Raw genomic sequence first — 22845 nt, 5'->3', positions numbered from 1 at the left:
CCCCCCCCCCCGCAGCGTCAGTGTACTATCTTCTGGTCACTAAAAGCAGATAAAGGGGAATATATTTTACATTAGAGGTTTATCCGAGGCACTTGTATGTAAAAGCAGGATCAGCATACGTATATTTTTTAACCAGCTTTATTCTTCTTAGGAGCAAAAATATTCAGTTTAATAATTTTTATTTTTAACTCTACTGAAATTGATTTAATGTGAACTGTCAGCAAGATCAGGGTTTCTGGAGTAGCTTTATGGTTCATCTTATTCTACTTAAATAAAGCAAGAAATTGTGAACAAGTGTAAAAGAATACAATTCTGCCAGAAAAGTATACTATTGCCTTTCACTGTCATGACCTAAACAACTATCTGGACAGTGCACCCTATCACAGCATTACTGTTCTCCCACATACAGTCAGGAATTGATAGTCTAGTTCTGTTTTTACTCACAGTCACACAGTTCTAGAAAAAGCCGGTGTTTATTTGTCCGTGACGGAGCAGTACGCTTCGCTTGTTTATGCCAAGTCCTTCCTCATTTTGTGCATCTGTTTCATCATATGTGTCCTGGCAGCTGTGGAAAAGATAAGGTTCAAGAGCCAAGAAAGTTTACAGGCAACTACAGATTTTGGTGGTTTAAGGAAGAAACACACATTGGACAATTTCTGCATCAGGTTTTTTTTCCATAGATCGGTTTCACAAGGTTGGCAGAGATCCAGTCACCCCTAGAGCTCTTAAATATGAAAGGGCTCTGGGTAATAAAATTAATATGCTTCTTTATCAAAGTGATAAAATAGCAAAACAAACAAACACAAAAACCAACACTAAAATATACTTAATTTTTTTCGTACCATTACTCAGAGATACACTTTTCAAAGGAGTTTGATCATTATTTTGCTCCGAACTAAGCATCAGATGGAGAAATGCAGACTGACAGCATTAATCTGCTTAAAATCCAAGCATCACTCCACCACATGGCATTGAAGATGCTGTCAGCACAACATCATTATTTCTTTTCTATGTCCTTTCTTATCTAATGTTGGTCTATTAACAAGGAAAACTGTGCATGAGTGCATGTGACTTGCGTGCGGAAAAAGCCCCCTCCGAGGTGTGAAAGGGTTAAACAGAACAGGGTGAAAGCAGAGATCCCACTGGTCAGATGAGGGGCAGACCCTGATTTGTGTTAGCTCATAGGCCTGTGAATTTAGAAGACCCATGGAGGAAGATACTAGCCAACTCGTCAAAAGAAAAGATTATATTATCCAAAAGCAGAAATATGGGGAAAAGAATGACACGTTCAACTGCACTACAGTTTCAACTGTTCTTTTGATCTCTGTGAAATGCCTTTGATTTCTAACAGGAGAATATCTGCCATTATATCAAAATATCATAGAGCTCTTCTAATCATTCCCCGTGTTGTAATGTGCAGAATTGATTCCTCGATTAAGAGGATGCTGCTCTCCTAAGTAGTCCCATTGAAACCAATTGAGCTACATTGATATGACAGCAAAAGACGCAGTCCAGCCTTTAGATTTTTACCACTTACTTACTATTACATGTAGTGCTTCAGTCATTACGCGACATGGGACGACAGACTGACCTGTGCTATAAAGTACTACTGGATGAACAAGGCAGGCGAGGGGAGCCGGGGGGGTTGGATACAACAGCTTTCACTCCATGAGCATTATCAAAGCCAATTCCATTGGCATTCAGATCAAGCAATAACTTAAACAGCCAGACATCTGCATCTTGCTTTTGTCATGGTACTTTACTATTTGATGCTAGTAGCACTTACCAAGAGATGAGGAAATTCAATACTGAATGAACAATGAGGTGATGTCTTCACAAACACATTTGCTGAGTGCTTCATCGGTATTTATAGCCTGGTGTCTGTTCTTCAGTGTTTTTACGTGTTCCTGTAAATGGTTGAGGTGCTTCAGCTTTTACAAATACCTCTATTTATATGACAAAAAGTATATTAAGGCACATACAAGAGAACTTACTCTTCATCTTTCACTAGACTCTTACTGAACAATCTAAACGTAGTCAATGAAGGCAAGGGAAAGATCATTGTGTCTTGGATTGGAGCTAGTGAATTCTGATAGAACTCCTCTTGGAGATGCACCCATAGACCACAATTTTTGTGGGATAATGGTTTAACAAACAGTTACTAAAAACAATCCAATTTGGAGAAAGATAATGGTCCATAGATGATTCAAGAGCGAGGAAAGAAGCTACGTTTGCTAATGAGATATTCCAGTACATAGATCACAAAGCCCTGTTATTAAATAATGGTGTGTTTAGGCAGGGGTTTTCAAACAGCCGCTGAAACCTGCATTTTCTTGCATTAATGTGGCAAAAAGTGTGACAGGGAGGCTGCAGCCCCTGCCATTGGCTTGTGATACCAGGTAATGCTGTTACGTGCAGAGGTGCCTGAGCCTAAGCAAAACAAGTTGGGTACCTAGCTCACCCATGGACTCTGGGTTGCATCTCTGATAGGTCCTACCTGTGCACAACACGACTCAATGGTGTACAAAAGAAAACATTATGCAAGAGAAAACATTACAGAAATTCAGAACCTGGTGTTAGGTAGACTGATAACTTGCAGGTCAGCATGCATATAACCGTTCTGTGCAAGAAACAAGTGATTGCATCAGTTTGGATTTGTCAAATAACTTCTTATTCCCACTGCTTCATATCAAGTTGGAAAGTAATTTCTGCCAAGACAGTTTCATCATATTTTGCTTAATGGTGACTCTAATATTCCAGAATTTTAAATTGCATGCATACTTGCTTTCTCTAGTAGAATACATTTACCATGGCCCAACAAACATGATATATCATAAAGGCAAAATATTTGTAAAAAAATACTAACTTCTTATGATTTGACATTACTATACGTGAGCTGGGATGCAAAGTGAGGAAGAGATGCTAGGCTCGCTTACACAGCAGCATCGAGCCTTTCTTTTATTCAGAAAGGTTACTTCAATACAGTTATTACTTACATTAGAAAATTCTCTCAAGTTGAAGATCAGCGTGACCCTCGTTTGGGTGAACCTGTTCACAGGAAAAAGTTCAGTTGACATAAAGGCCACGAACCATCCATGATACCAGGTTTTCTCTGTCGAGGCTTCCCAGGTGAGTGTGGCAAGAGAGAGGGTGAGACCACCGAGAATTTCACTGCCCTCTTCCAGTGGCACAGCTCAAGACACATGCAGGGGCAAGCTTCTGGCTCAGCAATCTAGGAATTGAATGGTACATCTACAGTGAGTCCTGTTTGATAAGCAAAGCCTGCCAAAATGCAGATTCCTCTAATTCCAAGGCAATCACAGACTGTTTAATCTGGTTTGTATCCAAACTGAGGATGGGCAGTTTGGATGTAAGTAGGAGAACGAGAGGTCGGTGAATTCAGGCACCTTCCTCCTACTAGTTAATATGTGAAATGCCTCAACTCAGCACATTGAGAACAGCACCAGATATAACTTGTTTTTTCTAAATAATCACAAGCACGTGAGATCACTAAGACAGCCATCTTTGATTATATTCTTCAGGCCTCTCTGCACATAATGCAAATCCCTTTAAAAAACAATGAATTAAATAACAACAACAACAATAATGTATGTGCACTAGAAGAGCAAGCCTGGACCAAGGAGACGATGCTCCACCCTAAATACCCTTGAGCTGCATCTCCTTTCCTATGAAGAGAGAAGCACTCGGATAAAACAGTGATGTGAGACTTTCTCCATGACAACAGCTGGAAAGGAGCCTGGGGTCCGGAAGTGGTCCCACAAGGAGATGCTTTCACCACCAAGTAAGCTTTTTTCCCCTCCGGTCAATTAAAACTTTAGCAGCATTGCACAAAAGCAGCCCACAAAGACCTAATGGGAAAAAGATTAGGAGACAGTTTGCTCTGAATAGCCTGCAGTTTTGTTTAGTTTTATCATCATCTAAATCCACCCTAGGAAATTTATACATTTTCTGCCACTGTCCTTTAACAGTTTGCAGCAGGATCTGCCAGAGGAGTCAAAACATATTTTCCCATGTTCAGATGATCTTGCAACACAAGTTACTATCATTACATGTAGCATTTTACACTTTGCTCCAGTACCACCTATTGACCAGCTTAGAAAAATATTCCTGTTTAACAGTAGAATTTAGATGCCTTAATAACATCTCATACAAGTGCACTGGCTTTTTGCAAAGAAAAAGACTTTGTCTGTTGGAACTATTCCTACAGTTCAAAACCTCTCTGCCTGAAATTAGCAGTATGTACCAGTAAGTCATCTTTTTAAGTTAGAAAAACACAACATGTCATGACAAAGCAGGATGCTCCTCTCTGTAATCTCCTGATAAACACATGCATTTTACATAAAGTGCAAATTATATTGAAAGCTTTACTTCAAATCTAAGCCCATCAAAGGATCAAACCAGCAGCAACATTTTATGATCTCATCGGACTTACAAGAGACAGGGTGCAGCATTTGGCAAAGTGGTTCACTGAGTGCATGACATCTGACAGAGCTACAGCAAGCTACACTGAACTGATCTGAACACTTAGAGTGATCTAAAAGGTTTGATTTTCCTCCATATTCTTTTTAAAAGGTAAAAAATGAGGCACACAGCAATACCTTATGACCAGTCAAATTTAACCACCCTGCAGACTGCAGTTTGTGCCCTGTTCTTCATCTAACGCTATGCCCCTTACAATTGCATGCCATTTACATGCTCATAGTTCAAGGAAAATCTTTGGCTTCCGTTGCAAAGATGTATCTTGGATCTGACACAACAGATACTTCATAATTCGGTTCAGTACTTAGTCACTTTGGCATTGTTTAGGCCAAATGAGAAGTGTAGAAAAATTTAGTTTGGGTTCACCATATCTCCTCATATTGCTGCACACATAACCCGTGTGTAATCTGGAGTATACCTGAGGGAAAACATGCCTTTGAATTCTCAGTTTCAGGTTGAGAAGGTGCTTCAGCAGCTAGAGAGCAGGAGCAGTTTCCTTTCCTCAACCTGACTTCAAAAACAATCATATCTCTAACAGGAGAGCAACACGGAACTAATTGCTTTAATTGCTGAAAAAGGCAGAGGTTTTTTTTGTTTGGTTTGGTTTGGTTTTTGTGGTACCATTAGATTTATAGGAGGAAACTGGTATGGGAGCACTTCATAAAAACCTGTAATACGAATGCATAAAAACAATAGGGGAAAAAAATGAACAGCAAATTGGTTGCAGTTAAATAAGAACTGTGGTATTTGCGTGAGGTAGACTATAGATCCCAGTTAGTATTTCTCCTACTGCATTTTTCAAGTTCAAAATGTAATTTAAACTTGTCTCTGGGCATCAAAAATGAGACAGGACTCTGCAGAATGAGAAGGAGGTAAGTCTGTGCACGGTTTACCACTGGTCACTGATCAGTTGTTAAAACATGTTTGCAGAAGCAACATACAAAGTTACACTCAGTGGATGATCAGTCTACGCACTATTTAGGTACATCATTTGTTTTTCAGAACGATACTGATTAGAACAATTCGCAGCCAATAATAATCTTGATCTGACTGGAAGGGCAGCAGAGATGTGACCCTAGCATAAAACAAAGCACACGCTAGAGCGAGCAGTGCTAACACGAGGAAAAAGCCTAGGGGGGTGCCTATTGCCATGCCTGATTAAATGCGTCTTATGGGTATAATTCCTTGAAATTTAAAAAGCTTAATTTTTAAATTGCCAGATAATTGTGTAATTGTAGTATTTGTATTCACCATGATGAATCAGAGAGTGTAATTTCTAGCGGTTCCATGAAAATGAAATTGCCTGAAAGTGTTCACGACAGCTCTGCTCTCAGATGCAGCCATGGGGCTTGGAGGTCAGCCCTACAGCAGGGCAGCAATGCTTTACCTGCAGATTCACTGATGAATAACATTACACATAGCATGTCCAGTACATTTTTCATTCTACAAAGTACATAAATCACCTTCATCTGCAGAAAAATAAGATCCCAGAGGTGTTTTCACATGGCAGGCAGGTGCCTCTGATTTCTGTTTCCAGCAAGCTCATTTAAAGGTAGTTCAGGGGCATGAGCTGCACTGCTGCCGCGTTGTGCTTGGCAAGCGGTGCTGTCGCTTTCCAAGGGAGATACTTCCATGATGAACAGATTGGTTGGACTCTCATGAAAACAATATACCTGATGCATTTCAAATAAACTGGTGATTCTCAGTGCTCCTTTAAATTTCCCTATTTCACTTAAATGCAAGGCACCTGATAAACGTGTGCATGACAGAAGTAATTACAATCAAATTACTGGGAATGCATATCAAAGCTCATGACAACACCAAAAGATGCTAAGGAAAAAGCATCTGAACCTAGATGCTGCTGAATAAATAAATCAGTTAATTTGGGAGAAATATAGCTGGCTGTGTACAAAAGGGGTGTTTGTACATTGCTCGGTACAAATATGGACTGATAAGAGGCCTGCAGAGACAGAGAAAACACATTATGGGCAAAACATAACCATGGGCAGCTGAAGGTAATCTTCATTTCTTTCATTTCCCCTGTATGGAACTTGGTCTGTATTTTTCAAAGACAACTAAAGTCTACTGCAAGACCACATGCCTCTAGACTAAATTCTGCTGGAAGTTTGGAGGAAAAAAAAAAAAAAAAAAAAAAAAAAAGGACTTAAGAAAAATGCAAATTCAGGCCAGCAAAAAAGATTTGTCATGACATACAGCAGCTACAGGAGTTTCGGTACTAAGGCATGCAAATACCATTGCTATCATTTTAGTTTGAGTAAATCCATTAGTACAGCTATGTGACCAGAAAGTCCAGCGTTGTTCAACTGGACAAGTCCCCCACACCTAACAGTAATAGTCACCATGGAAGTCAGATGGTTATTAAGAGGTCCCAGAAACCCCGACACCTAGTAGTGAAGAACAACCTCAGTAACAAACATCTGAAAGGGTTTATCTCCGCTTGGATGTAAAATGTTCTCAGTGGTGTGCATGCTTCCTGGACCAGAACACCTCTCTTTGGCCTGTCTGTCCATCTCCTCACTGCTGAGCTGTGATGTGACCCTTGTCTTTCTTGTCTCATCTCATTGCTGCTGGTGAATTTCCTCCAGACATCCTTGTGCAAGACGCACACACACAGATGTACAGGTTTCATGCCCAAAGCTACAAAATAAAGCACAGGGCTGACACAACAATGTGCAGCCGTCCAAGTACCTGCAGTAAAATCTGCTATCCTCAGAAGCAGTACCTGGCCACTGGACCAGGCCTGAGACATAATGCAAGAAGAGAGCACTGCAAACAAAGCTACAGTATACAACAACAACAACCCACACAAGATTGATACAACAGGTATGTGCAGGACTCTTATTTTTGAAATAAATTTACTCGAGGTGTAATCGGAAACTTTCTCCTGGTATCAATTTTGAAGTTGTTCATGGCCAATCTATATCCATCTAATCTTGCAACAATATTTGAATCTAAATACTTTTTCTCTAGTCTTGGGATTCCCTCTGTAATCATAGGGCATAAGGCCATTGCACTGCAGTGGCACATACATGGGTCACACTCAGAGCAAAGCTACAAATACACCCAGGCGTTGTTATTGTTGGTTTTGCTCTTCTGTAACTTCCAAATGATGAGCTACAGAAGTTCATATTAGCAGTCCCTCAGGACATGAATTTATGCAGTATAGCTTGTGATATTGCAATACAAAGTGCATTTCCTTGTGTAATTAATTCAATCTTATTTTTGTTTTACCAATTGAAAGGCAGTCAGTTTAAAGACATAGCCCTATTTTTTCCCTAAATTTCTATTTTTGTAGCATCTCTTTTCATAATTACACACTGAGGTTTTCCCCAATAATAATAATTATTATTTTAATTGGTATTAAACTCTAAATCTCCTTTTAGTTTCTCCTATAGTACTTTAATATCCCCTTTACAATTCTGCCTAAGCCAGAATGCAAAGTTTGTAGGATATTATTCCTGTATTAAGGTTATTTACCTTTGTTTCCCATCAGGTAGATTTTACAAATAACATTTCTATAAAAAAATATTTGGACAGAGGAACACCAATTGACAAGTACAGCAAAAATGTTTCTCCCTGAAGCTAACACCACCTCTACACACTCCGCATTTACATAGCAAATATGCACCACTAAGTCATTATGCAAATATAAAACTCAGATTATATGCAGTGATTTACACAGGCCTTGATTTACTGACTTTTTGGTGGATTCAAGTGTAAATTCTTTTCCACTTTGGGCCAATTTTTTAGATGGTAACATACTGGGATAAGATTTCATTAAAGAGTAGATGGACTTCAAAGTTTGCATTGCAGAGACTTACCTTTAAAGGAAAGCTTTTGATTTCATTGCAATCACATTGAGAAGAGTTCTTACACTGTATGGCACTCTAAGCCATACATTATCTTCACGTTATCTTCTGTTTATACAATGTTACGCATACTCCAAAAAGTTCAGGTATTTTAAACTGTGAACTCTTTGGGGCAACAGTTATCCTTTTCTGCATATTTTTTTTTATTTTTTATTTTTTGGTCCCAAAAAGACAATATAGATCACTGTCATCAAGTTTGTATGACTTGATACAAACATCATACATTATAGAAATTATCCATTAGGAATGTAGGAATTCTTTATTTGACATCAAAACAAATACCCTGAGTGTATATTTAAAGATCATCATTGTGTTTAAACAAATAAAACGTAAATTTGCCTTTACCACTAATAACAAACAACTACTTCTTGCATCAGACTTTTTAGTAGTGATCATCCTCTAAATCAGTGTGTGAAATCTACCCCAGTGGTGCTACTAAAAACAATTCACCCACACTGAAAAAATTGCCTCTCCAGAATTTGGCAATTAATCAAAAGTTCTCACATAACACTTTATCTTACTCACGAGTATTTAAGTTTCCAACCTAATATTTGTCTTCTATACCTTCAAAGTTGACATTTCGTAACATTTTTAAGGAAAGATTAATAATGTAAAAAGGAAAAAAATGCTGCCTGGGGCAACAATCAGACAATAATATATAGACTGTAAGACAAAAACCTCAACAAAAGAAATGTTCCAACTTTATGTTCTTATCTTACTGTATGATATTAGACACTATCGCTCACATGAGCTTTATCAAGCTGGAAATGGTTTGGGAGATGAAGGAAAATCATCATAGAATGATAGATCATCACAGAAAATGATCTGTTTAAGCCAAAGAAATAGAATTATCAGTGTCAACTGCTCTGTGTTTTTAATATTTCCAAAGATTGAAATACAGTCTCTAAAATTAAAATACCAACGTGAGCTGTCAACAATCACTGTGAATCCAGGTAAGTGTTTCTTGAATATTGTATAATTTTTACTTCATTCTGGGTTTTGCACACAAACTGAGTGACAGAATTTATATTGCAGTGGTATTAAAGTGTCACCTCCAAAAGCAAAGATTTTTCAATTTTTTTAACCACATTTTTTAGTAAAATAGTTTTTCCAAAAGCTCATGTTTTTAAAAACTAGTACATATATGAGAAAAACAATGGTTTGAGATATTGTTGTTGCCCAGTTTAAAGGTTGTATTACATAAGAGCATTAAAATTAGGTGTTATGGTATTTTATAAAGTTGGTAAAGGCTAGAGTGAAAGAGAGCACTAAAATGTTCATGTATTATAAACAGGTGGTCCTATGATATCAACATCATATACTACAGACAATTAAACCAGTCCAAAACCTTCATGTTAAAATAAATAGCAATTTGTATCGAAAACCAAACCAAACCAACCAACCAACCAAAAAAACAAACCAGAAAATGTATTGCATGATTTGTATTAGTGCGTTCAGATCATTAAAAAAAAATAGTAACAACTTTCTCAAATTTAAGCAGGCAAAATCCAGAAATAATCACTAAGTATATGGAACTGCAGTTACTAACACAATTATGCTTTCAATCAATGTTTTTAAAGCAGAAGAAAACACGACGGGTAAAAAATATCACAAGCTAGAGCACTAACCTTTGAGGTCTCCTCACTAAGCCATCATCACGTCAATAAAAATGGGCAGGCTTGGATGCTGACATCATTTTTATTTCTCATAGTAATTCTTGCTGAGTTACCGTTATTGACCCAATTACACTCACGACATTACCATGCCACCAGCTACAAAATGTTTTTAACGTTTTTTTAATTACAGACGGTGCTAGCGTGTTTGAAGGATTATTTCACAGACTGGCTGTTATAAAGTCCACAGCCTAAACAACTTGAGATGCTTGAGCTTCATAATGTGAAATTACTCGTGCTTTCAATATTCTTACTGTCATCGTTCCTTCATCCTATACAGGTTAATGACTGCATTATCGATGGTATAGTGACCATCCCAGGTATAGCATGAAGAGTCCAAGGAAAGGGTTCCTATCTTTAGACTCCCTGAGCTTTCAGAATATCAGCCATCCCAAATATGTAAAATACCGAAAAATTTCACTGTTCAATGGAAAACAACAAGGGAAGACGGAGAAAAGAGGTTTTGAGCTCAATTCCAGGATGCTTTTGAAAGTCAAGGACCAATAAGATAAATGTTTGCAAGTACGATACAGATGGCATAACATACTTGATGCTCTTATATCATAATCGAGACTTTCATTTTGTGTTAGAGATTGTCACTTTACAATGCACTTGGCATACTATCTCAACAGCTTCCTATAATTTATTTTCTTTCTTTAGACTGAATAAAATTTTCACAAAGAAAAAGCACAAAAAATGGAGAAAAAAACACAGCCAAACATTACATGATGCAATGAAAGGTAGGAGATGTAGAAGAACTAGAGTGTTCTTATTTTCTTGCTACTAATATTTCTGACATTCCTGAATGGTTTCCTGCACCAATAAGAACCAGTAACATAAGTAAGTGTTGCCAAGGTTTCTTTTGCAGTTTTGCAGCACCATAGTCACACGTTACCTGTTCTTTTCAGTTCTACCAGAGGAACAGGTAATGTACTGGGATTGCAGAAAAAGTGCTCTTCACTCATTGGCTTGCTGTCTGGTACAGAGTGTTTGCAGAGATGATCAGATTGTATTTTCTATGAGGAAGAAAATGCTTGTTTGAAATTCTACTAAGAAAGGCTTAGGATGAACTTAAGATCAGTCTAGAATAGTTTATAGTATCACTTGGTCTTATACAGGGGCGTATCTCAGACAGCCAGGTTCCTCATATCCCTGTACCCATGGAGCTAACTGCCCATTTTGAATTAACACAAAATTGAATTAAGATATTTTTCTTTCTTAGATATTTAACCCCTTAGTGCTTCCACTATTGACATCAGTAGCAAAGAGATGAGAACACAAGTCTTCTTGTAAAGTATTTTCAGAGTAAGGATATAGTTAAAGTATTCCAGACTGAATTATCAATACATTTGAGAATGAAAAATACTACAGAGGAAGAACACAGACAGGTAAGGGGATGATCTGAGATCAACTAACTTCATTTATTTCAACTGTGCATGTGCTTTGACTATGGAAATTTGATCTGAGTTCCAGGTATGTTGAGAGTTTATGGATGTTATCTAACACAAATGTTCATGATTACCAGTACTGGGAAGAAAAAAAAAAAAAAAAAAAAAAAAGAGAGAGACAGAGAGAAAAAGAAAAGAAAAATTACCTAGAGAGTGAAAGATAAAAACAGCTTTTACCAAACATTTTACCAAACACAACCAGAACGCCAGCCTAGAGATGCCTGCTAATTTTCAGCCAGCAACACACCAAACCCTCAATAAGAACTGATCGGATGCTCACCATTGCTGTTTGTATGAATTTCTGTATCTGGTCTCCCTAGCCTATTTCCAATAGGCCCTGGCATTTTAGAGCACTAGATTAAACAAGGAACCAAGCAATTGTTTGGACTGCTTTTATACTGTAGAGCATCTGCTATTTTTCTGAGTTTTAGGCTAGATCTGATGAGGAAAAGGGTTTCCAGCCTGTTCCTGTGATGTTAAAAATAAATAAGCAGCCATTCCAAACATTATGAAATTAAACATCTTTCTCTAGTCTGTGTAATAGAACCAAATTGCGACAATTGTGTCATTAAACTCGCAGTGCAGCTAGTATGAAAAATTGGAGCAGCCTGGCGATTTTTCTTGGGTTCTGTCAGCAGAACTTGTCTGCCTGCAACAAGGAATACCTATATCCATATGCTTTCTGTCAGCCCTCATGATAAATGCAGCACAGTCTTGGTGCTTCCAGCAAATAGAGAGAGAAAATGATATATAAAGCCTCTCTTTGTTCTGATTCATGCATTGTTCTGATTCATTCTATGCATTGCATAGACAAAGAAAAATGTAATGTCTGCACGCTGATCGGGGGTATTCAACCACTGCAGCTGGGAGCTGATTTAGGAAAAAAAAATACTGTTTCATTTTATTTTTACAGAATTTGAATCCAAGCTAAACATAGTTGTGAATTACTTGGGCTTAGTTTTGTCTTGTGTCCTCCACTAACGCAAGCACTGTGACCGCTCGGTCTGGGCACACACGTGCTGCAGGCTTGAGCCGTGCAGTACCAGCAATTCCCCTCCCTGCCACAGCTGAGTCAGCAGCAGAAGGTGAAAGAAGGCACCAGAACCATTTGCTGTCATAGGCCAGCGGCAAAACTGCAAATTCCCTGGAATACTGGGGGGAAATGGGGAGGATGGATGTGCAAATTGCTCATTGTTTCTGCTGATCTTTGAGTGCTGCAGTACATCACTATAACTAAAAGGCAAAATTTATTTCCAAGTGACCCTTTTATCAAAGTGGTAATCCAAAAATAAAAAAATCAGGATTATTGTTTTTGCACAATTCAGCTTCCTCCATGGCAATGAGGGTAAACCCAAGACCACATCCAATAAACTAAGTAAAGCCTCCTGCGCTATTTATTACTTGTTTTATTCCCTTTTTACTTCCCTCATTCTGTCAGATAAGGCTTCTACAGAAACTTATGCTGATGGAATAACATTGTAAAATAATAAATATATTAGAGGAAATTAATATTAGTAGTCTCACCTGAAGAAGACAGGCAGAATTCGAGTCCTCTAGACACTTAAAAAAACACCTCCAAAAGGAAGCTATTACCCACTAGATGTCATACTGACCTTGCTGAGGGCAGTATCCATAAAGTCATGGTGGTGGCACATTAACATGTCCAGATGACCTGAGAGAGTCTAGGTGGCTGGATTAGCTTGGAGGTTACGGTCTAAATCCTTACACTTTAGAGAACGAAACCTGAAAGATATTAACGTTAACAAAATAATTAAGCTTTTAAATTGGTACTTCATTTTCATCACTGAGTCACTATTTGTTTATCTTATCGTATTCCAAATCTGAATTAAGTAATCTACAACTATTTACATTCAGAAATAATATTTCACAACTGTTAGGCAACAGCGTCAAGAATGATTCTTTCAGAATAACAACACTGAAATGTGAGCTGCTTTTGGCTATCTTATTAAAGGGAGTTTTTTTGTTTTGTTTTGTTTTTATTTATTTATTTAAAGCTCCTATAAAATTCATACGCACAGTGACCCCTGTTTGCAAGTAAAAACTGTTGGTGATGCATGCAATTGCATCAAACACCCTTTACAGTGACATGTTGCTGCAGATAAAGGATCAAAATACCTAAAAGCAAACATGAAATACGCTGACAGGATTTTAAATACTTTGTGTTCATGTTGCAGTGGGGTTTGTTTTGTTTCAGTCTGAAGGGTCACCATAATTAGAAAGCTTCCAGGTTGCCCTCAGGATGAAGAGTACCGTAAACTCTCTAATATTCAAAGAGCTAATGAACACACAGTGTTTCTCTGTATTATATATTTGCTTCTTCTACCTAGTTTTCTGGGCCCTTTGGGTCTGTGGGCACAGGGGCACGCTCCTGGGCACCACAGGGCAACCCAGCTGCATGAACCACAGCCACATCAGTGGTCAGGTCTCAAACAGAACCAAGACAGCCACGTCAACAGCAGTAGCCTCTGACACAGTACTGGGTCAGCACAGCAAAGGGTTTTCCTTGGAAAACCTTAAATTGCCATTCTTTTGGCTAAGTCACTGTAGTTTAATAAGATGAGTTGTTTTTCCAGGTTTGCTGATTGATAAGGTTTGATGCGTGTTTAATTTGCATTTAGTTACGTGCAATCTGGCAAGGGGCTAAAAGGAATAGTTTATAAAACAGACACATTTGTATAGATTAGCCAAGTGCCTACTAAAGGAGAATATAGCCATCTATAAATATTTAGAACTAAACAGCAAGGAAAGATAAATATTGTTGAAAATGACCTATTTAGTAGGCCACTGAAGTATAACTGGAAATAAACAAAAACAAGCAATGAGAAAGCCTGAGAGCACAGATTATGTTTAGCAGCATAATCAAATAAACACAAAGAGGTAGTACTTCTGTATCTGTACCTCTTCCGTCACTCAGTCTAAATTTATAATCTCAAACATATTATCCATGAAGTGTTAGATGATGGCTAACAGGTTTGATTAATAAAATTAGTAGGTCTATGTTTCTAATTTTCAGTTACAGATTAAGACCAATATCTTCAAACTGCTTGCTCTATAAGTTTTCGTTTTGGAAATGTTGTGTCTCTAATCTCTGGAGAACAGAGAAGTAACTGAGTAATCCTAGTGAGAACTTGACTTCATGTTAATTGATCTCTTATATCATGAAGCGGTTATTTCCTATATATATATATATTTTAAGTGAATAATGAATAAAAGTGAATAAAAAGAAGCTTAACCACTTCTTTTAATCTTATAGTTCTGCTTTCTTAGGTAGCAACCTTCGGTAACCCTACGTGATTTATAGCTGCTCTCTTACCTTGGAGTAATAAGATTTTCTCTCAGATTGGTTTTTCTTTCTCACTTTTTGTAAGTATACATAGAAATATAGCGAAATATCAGAGATAGAATTTAGAATTTTGTGTAATACTTCTAGAAAACTTGTGGTTAGTTTAAATAGTCCCATTGGTCTCATAAAATCATAACGAGAACCTAAGGCTGGAGATGATTAAGTGGAACATGTCAAATCTACTTGATAGAAAATATCTGCTTTAATGTGAATGCCACCAAAACAGACGTCTAACATAGATAACTGCTGAAACTAGAAAACATTCCAAGTAAAATAGTTATGTCTCTATTGTAGGCACAGCATGAAAAAAGTTCTTTATGCATTGCTGTTGTTCTTATTCATTTGTCAGCATGTGGTAAGTTAATGAATACATAGAGGAAAGGTTCTTCAAAATGAGTTCTGAAAAACATGATTTTATCCTGCACTTTTTCTTGTAAGGTCCAATTTTGTTTTGGGTTTGCCTACTATTTTAACCAAATTCCCAGGTTACAAATTTACTGATTATTTCAAAACCAGTTACCTGACCTTTCCTATGTGCATGAATCTGCTTTAAATTAAAAGCAAATAATATAATATTTACAATTTAAATTTTATATCCTCCCCTCGCCCTCAGTACTGTTAGTACTTGTTATTTTTTACTTGTATCAGAATTTAATCTTTAAATTTCAAAAACGAGTATGCAATAATTTTCTGATCTGATGTTGTAAGGTAGATTTAACACCCAAACATCATTATGATTTCAGTCTGATTTCAGGAAGAGACAGTTCTACAGAGTGCAATGAAGAACAGATTATTGCAAAGATTGAAGACAATGCACAAAATTAGACATGGTGACAGCTGCAAATCAACTAATATATTTTCAGTCTCTGCATAACATTAGGGCTTCTCAGTTGATTAATGAAGTAAGAAGTTATGGGATATATATATTATGAGAGTATGTTTTCAGAATCAATGGAGAGAAAACCTCTCCACATTGCACATCACTAAAACCACCACAGTATACCAACGCACTTACAATTTGACATGGAGTCCATTCTGAAAAAAAAAAAAAGAGGCAACAGTATGTGCTGCTTTTGAACTAATTTATGGAATTTCATCTAAGTATTTCAGAAAAGTGGCTTATATCCCACTAATACGTTAGACTACATTTTGCAGTCTTAGAAGAGAAAATCATGGCTTTTTTCAAGACAATGGAAAACCTGCTAAACTTTCAAAGAAAGTTGATATTATTGGCCCAAGAAGTCACAGGCAGAGGCAAGGAAATCACATTCTTAGTGGTTTCATCTAGACACACTACAATATAAATAACTTTTACAAGCCTTTTTATCTGTGTTATTAACTAAACCAAGGATGTGATCATCACTTTGTCCCATTAGAGCACATGCTCCTTTTAAGTCAAAGACACTTTATCTATGGCAGATGTTAATTTAAAGTAGCAATCCATTTAAAGCTTTTACCAACAACTAAAATTGCTGATTGACCTCCACTCTGCACCACCTCTGTGAAAACGATTGGACAAAACATATTGGAAACCTTGAAAGACAGCAGCTGAAAACAAAATGAAAGTGATTTTTTTCTGACAAGCTTATTTTCACTCTTTGACGCTTTTACGTTAAACATAAATTGTCTATTTCTTTTAATTGGATCAATATAGTGTATTAATGCTTTTGGAAAAATGCAACTACCCACAAAACCAACCTATTTACCAATCTACCAATTTTAAGCTGATCTGTGCAATCAACTATTACCACGTTACTTACAGAAATTGCATCCACCAAAGTATTTCTGGGTAAACTGTTTTCTTTTTTTTTTTTTCAATACTTATAAATTATTAAGGCATGTGATTTTTTTTTTTTTAAAAAGAAATATAGTTGTATTCTCTAACATCTGTTAACTCATATTATTATTGTTTTGTTATACTACAACTCTATTGTCCTGAGATTACAAATCAAAATCCAGTATGCATTACACAGTGTAGAAAGTCACTGTTATTTCTAAGAAACCATCTGAGTAACAGAGCAAAATCTTTTCCATTGCAGTTGGGATTCCATAGCTAACTGGATATTCAATGGGCATGGTATTTAAGGTAATAGAAGGGTGACTTTGGTGGTACCTCTTGCATTGCATAGCAGGACACAGCCGTCATAGGGATGAGGCAGCTTCACACTCTCTGCAAGTGCATTCCCCATTTCATGTGCAATGACATATTGAAGTGCAAACACCTCGCTAAAATGCTGTATGTTGGACTTTATGGTAGGATAAAGAAAATTCTCCTCTGTTGTTTCTAAAAGCAATGTTACATTCTAGAAAACAAATTGCTTATTATTTGGTCTTCATCTTTGGAAAATGCTAAATATTTTTAGTATTTTTGTGGTTTAGGTGGTAGTTGTAGTAAGAAATAAAGACACACGGTCCAGACCCTTCTTCAGCTATAACGATGAGAGTCCTACTCTTAACCTAAACACAGAAAATTGCAGTGAAGAAGCTAAGTCCCCACCTAAGTCTCTTGGCAACTTTTGGTGTAGAAATCTAGATTCAATTGATTTATTTTTTTTTTCTATGATTTTTAGACTACAAAGGACATTTTGGAAAACATCCTTATGAATGTGCTACTTAAGGTAAAATAAAGTGTGACATTCTGGAAAATGTCCTTCATGTCCGGGAATCATTTGTATTGCAACCACAAGGTGGTGCGTTGATGTCACCAAGTATGTGCTCTGGTAACACCTTCAGCAAAGTAGTTAGCCTTCAAGAAAAGGGAGGTACAGGAGGTCCAGAGGTAGAGAGAGAGAACCAGTAAAGACAATGGCTGGAGTTGTACTGAGGCAATGGGAGGTGTTAGCTTGCTTCTGTTGATTGTTTTATGTACCCTGTGTTTTCCTATAAAAACTTTGCTTTAGTGGGAAAGCTATAAAACCACTGAACCTGTGCAATTTCTCTGCTTTGACAGTTCTCCCCTGAATAATTTGGATGCTATTAGGTCAGATTTTTCTTGCCTGCTACTTTTCCTAAAGGAAACAGAAGAAAGATGATAAGGGCGATTCTCTAAACCAAGATTTTGTAGCCTTATCAAAGAAGTGGAAAGAATCAGTAAGAGTTGCCAAATTTTAGGTGCTACTGCTTTTAATAAAACAGCCAAATTTGTTGAAGAAACTTGACTTGAAAAATGCAGATTTGTACATCTGGAAAGTAAGTGCAAAAAGGGCTCACGGGGAGCTTGTATTTAATCTTTCCCTGCTTAGTAGTTTTGGCTTCCTAGGGAGCTTATGTCCATCTAAACACACAAACAATAATTCATTGTGGAACTTCAGACAAATCATTTACTGAAACTATTGCACAAGAGTGTTGTAGTGGTAATTAGAAAACCAAACGATTTACAAAACATCTGTAAAAAAACCTATTTCCATCTGTAGTAACTCTTTTCTTCCTTCTTGTTTTGTAACCATGCTATGAAAAACAGTAACTTAACTATTTGCTTTCTGAGAGAGGAAGATAAGAAATATGGAAACAGCTTGCTCACTTTTCCTCCCAGTGCATCTTTTACTACATAATTATTCCTATTCTGAAAATCATGAATATGCGGCTGACAACATAGGACTTGTCCTCCAGCACGCACACAGGTTCTTCATGTGAACTATGCCTGACAAAGAAAGCACATTTTTGTCTTTAGGCTCAGATTAGATGGGCCAGGAAGATTAATGAGGCTGGGATCTGTGCCCAGGTCAGAAAACACCACCAAAGGCCAGTCACAAGACCAAGAAAACCAGGAATGTAAATGTGAATGTAAATGTTAATACTGTTAATGTTAATATTTCTGTTCCGTGATTGGACACCTTTTTGAAAAAGGTCCTGCAGAGATTAACAGATGACAGACAGCCTTTTAGCAGAATGGCTAAAGAACATCATAAAATCTGCTCCTTAAATACAGATTATGATATAAAGTAGTGTTTTACATGTATATTATACATAAATAACTGCATTTATAAACTAAATGAAATATAGGTATATAACCCACAGAGGACCCTCATCTTATATTCCACAGCTTCTTAAGACAATTTCCGCTTTACACCTGGTTTTAAAAAGAAAAATGACAGAATGGCAAGCCTTTTCGCCCATTAATCCCTCCTCAGATGATAAAACCCCAGGCATTATTTTAAACAGCCAGTTGTGTTATTTTACCTGAAGTCATTGCTCTGACTGAGGCAGGAATAAAACACTGAGCTGTCAAGCTTAAATATATTCAGGAGTCATTTTTGGTTTGTTTTGTTTTTTCTAAAGTCACACAGAAAAATGTAACCTCTCCTTTGCCTTCCAGTTCTGTAAAATTGCTGTCATCATGCTGAATAACAGTGTTAAGCAGTCTCCACAAGACTGTGGAATAGAGATTTTAGGAAATTTGTATATTATGTTTATATTTGACTTTCACACCCATGCCGCCAGACTTTCACAACAAGCAGCATGCCCATGAATTAGCAGGAAATTCAGAGTGGCTCTCACCCCACAGTACTTTTTCCATGGTGTGTACCGTGAATGAATAATTCACAGCTCTGAACCTCTCCAGACCCTGAGAGCATCAGCCAGGAGGCCGGGGCAGCCCCGGTGTGACAGCAGACGGCCGTGTACACGGCCTGGGCTCAGCACACACCGCAGCAGCCACGTTGGCAGCATTACAATTCAGCTCCAGTGCTAAGCGTCACTATGACAATGGCATCAAGAGCAAGGTTATTTTTCTCAAGCCATGGGAGAATATCAGCTCCCAAATACGCGTGCTTTCACCTATAATTGATGTCTGTCACATGGATAACAGGCTAGTGCTTGTTAACGAGGCCAAAGCTGTCCTTGCTTTGGTGAAATACCAAACCACATCCGTCAGCCTACGTTTATTGATTGGGAAGCTTTCAGTTTGGCACTCTCACTCTTTGCTTATTCCTTCCCACACCAAAATATAGTGTTTTTCCATGAAAAAATAGGTTTCTAATTATTACAGGAAGGGAAAACAAAATTTGTAGCCCTACAATTTTATTTTTCTCACATCACCAGCCTGTGGAGACCATTTCTCTAAATGGTAATGTAGTTCTAATACAGACATGCCAAATTTCTTGTGTTCCCTATTGCTCTGGTGAGTACCACGACCTACTGACAGAAACCAAGAGTTGTGCTGTGACCACGCTTTTGTTAAAAGGTTCTGGAAATCCTCTAAGAACTGGATTTTATTCTCACAAGCCACCTGTAATAGCCAAAGAAGTGAAGTCTGTTACAGAATAGCCAGAAACTAACTTCACAACTGCTGATTAGTCAGTCCATTTTGCAGACTCAGTAGAGGTCCATTTCTGATAAAGCAATAGAAGATACGAGAGTAAATGACTCGTGTCTGCAATTTTAAATTATTCAGCTACCACTTGAGTACTAAGCAGAGACGCAACAAACAGTGGCTAATACAAGTCATGCATGTTTCATAAAGGGAAACTGTACCCTCTGGAGTATATTACATTCGCCTCTGAAAAGAGTGATGGTGTTTTCAAAAGCATATAAGACCACTTTTACCTGCTATTACTTTAACTTTCTACAGTAAAACCTGTAATAGGGGTTTTATTTGGGTACAGCTGACAGATTCCAATCTATTAAATGCATGTACTTTTAATTTCTAAATACAGTTGGAAAATTCAGCATCATGATCAACTTTTGACAAAAATGCTGGATTGTTTTCCCTGCAACTTATGTAACTCTCCTTTGCAGAGGCTGCAGATAAACAGCTGTAGCCTCATTTGCTTCATTCTGCTAGGACATCCAAGAGCTTAAGCACTGTACAAAATCAAATCTGTTCATAAGGGGGTAGCATGGTGGTCACCAGTATGACCAGAACTTTGTACACTGCAGTGAAAGTCTTCTCCTTGGATGCCTGGGACAGCCAGACACTCCTCAAATGTCTGCAGCCTTCAGCAGGGAGCTTCTTAGGTCATCTGCAGAGGTCAAACATGACTAAAATACCTTTTCCCACTGCTGGGAAAAGAGTCTAGCATAGAAACTAGCATACAAACACTGAACAGAAGCCCCAAAAAATTAAACAAAGAAAAACGGAAATTACTAAACCATGCATAAATTAATAGAGTTTTAGGCAACTCACTGGCTGCTGGCAATCTTAGGAGCCTGCTCCAGTCAGCCATTAACTTCTTCAAATCAGTTATGGCTGAAAAAACATGGATAAAGCTTGCTAACTTTGTTCCTTAGTTATCCAGGAAAACTTTCTAGTGAATTTGCCTGTGGTGAAGTCTCTGCTGTTCCTGTTCTCCATATTATTAACAACAAAGCTTGTGAGCAGAGAGAATAGCAAAGTAAACAAAGCAGGATTAAAAGATAAGCCCCAAACATGCACAGAAGTGCCTGGCATGAAATTACAGTCTGCAAAGGCATAATCTAAAGTGAAAAGAAAATTTCACTTCAAGTAAGTGGCTCATGAACATCCCTGATAGATGGAGAGAGGCACCACAAGAGCGTAGCCACAGGCTGTTAACTCCAGACCTGTTTTTATCTAGACCTGGCAAAGTCAATATTTTTATAACTGTGCTACACTGAGACTGCAGCTCACTGAGCTGTTAGCCATTTCCTTACACTTCTCATCTTTTGCTTCTATAATTGGTTCCCTCTCCTTAGCTTGGGAAGATAGTACCATGTAACATCATTCTGCCAGCAGAATATTTGTTCCTCTAAGGAATAAATGGTACTACTTCTATATAAAAAGGTCTCTATTGAACCAACACAGCTGCTCTTTTAACTCAATTACAGAGCAGTCATCCAGGAATAGAAGATGACTTTTAAGGCAGGAGAACTCAAGTCCCTCCAGAAATGCTACCTTATTTCCAGCTGTGGATCTGTGACCCCTCCAGAGCTGAGCCATTAAAAAGTGCCCAGCTATCACAGAATCTGTCATCCGATTGCTGCACTGTCTTCAAAGGAGCTCTTTCATTCAGAAAGATATTAGCAGGGAGTTCAAGTGCCATCAATTTCTCTCCGTTATCTCTTGCATGGCGGTTCTGTCTCTTCCAGTTAATAAGGTTAAAGAAGTAGAGATTGCCAGTGAAGTCACAGTAAATTAAAAGTGAAACTTCTCTGTTACGGCTCTTCCAGAGTTTCTGCCAAATTCACCATCTTCTCCTCTAGATGTCACTTCCAGTGAAGGACTGAAATTATTTTTTATTTTTATTTTTAGAGAAGTAGCATCATTGCACGCACACTACAAACGCCAGTCCTAATCTTTTCCTCAAATAAATGCATTTAAATACCCATGAAAGAGAAGACTATAATAATTGGGACAGAGCACTAGCAGCGTGTGATGAAGAGATTGATGCAGGGTAAAGGAAATGTGAACATACGTTATGAAAAATATGATCAGCATACTAGGGTTTAAAAGCATATCTCAGTAGATTTCAAATGCTCACAACAGTCTCAGATTCCTCTGAGCTTAAAGCTTTTCACATATCACATTGTTTCTTACCTAGACCTTCAGAGAAAGCTCCAGCAAATGACGTGATTCTGCAGACCCCTCAGTAGTTTTCCTGCCTGTTGCTTCTTCATACAGGAAGGTCATCAAGGTTCTCCTTTCAACAAAACCATTCTGAAAGGTTATCAGATAAACATCAACAAGGTCCCTACTTGTGGCCTGTTCGTGTGACCATCCACACATCTGTGTGAAAATAAGTTCCCTATAGCAGCAATACCGCGAGACTGGGAGATGTAGAATACTTACCTGTCAGTACCTTTCATCTCCTCACTTACCCAGGCTGCCTTTCAGGTCTTCATTCCCTGCCCTCTTCACCAGGCTCCCAAGGTAAATGAGATGTTCACAGGGGATAGCATTCCAGATGCAACAAACTGCCGTTTCCATTACTGCAGGCATATAGGTAGGGGACTCCTCATGAAAATCAACACATGGATTTAGAGTCAATAACTAAGTTCACAATTTGGTACATGCA

At 37.8% G+C, this 22845-nt stretch overlaps 2 long non-coding RNA genes across 6 annotated transcripts in view; one reads left to right on the top strand and one right to left on the bottom strand.

Moving 5' to 3' along the window:
• The window catches only part of LOC118170142, a 58775-nt gene that overhangs the window by 14052 nt on the left and 21878 nt on the right, over nucleotides 1–22845 (bottom strand). For 4 of the 5 annotated variants that reach the window (XR_004752511.1, XR_004752512.1, XR_004752513.1 and 1 more), the window contains exons 2-5: nucleotides 13125–13254; nucleotides 2997–3232; nucleotides 1787–1946; nucleotides 445–565 (exon numbers count right to left, since the gene is read on the bottom strand). This is a non-coding gene — a long non-coding RNA (uncharacterized LOC118170142). The remainder of the gene's footprint in view (nucleotides 1–444; nucleotides 566–1786; nucleotides 1947–2996; nucleotides 3233–13124; nucleotides 13255–22845) is intronic. The other variant, XR_004752514.1, reaches the window with a different exon arrangement.
• Nucleotides 3149–15921, top strand: LOC118170145. Its single transcript, XR_004752522.1, has 3 exons — nucleotides 3149–4562; nucleotides 10724–10903; nucleotides 15170–15921. It is a non-coding gene; the product is annotated as an uncharacterized LOC118170145 (long non-coding RNA).

Source organism: Oxyura jamaicensis, chromosome 7 (genome assembly GCF_011077185.1).
Source record: "Oxyura jamaicensis isolate SHBP4307 breed ruddy duck chromosome 7, BPBGC_Ojam_1.0, whole genome shotgun sequence".
NCBI classification, from domain to species: domain Eukaryota; kingdom Metazoa; phylum Chordata; class Aves; order Anseriformes; family Anatidae; genus Oxyura; species Oxyura jamaicensis.
Note: the sequence above shows the minus strand (reverse complement) of the source record. Positions and strands in the feature narration are given on the sequence as shown.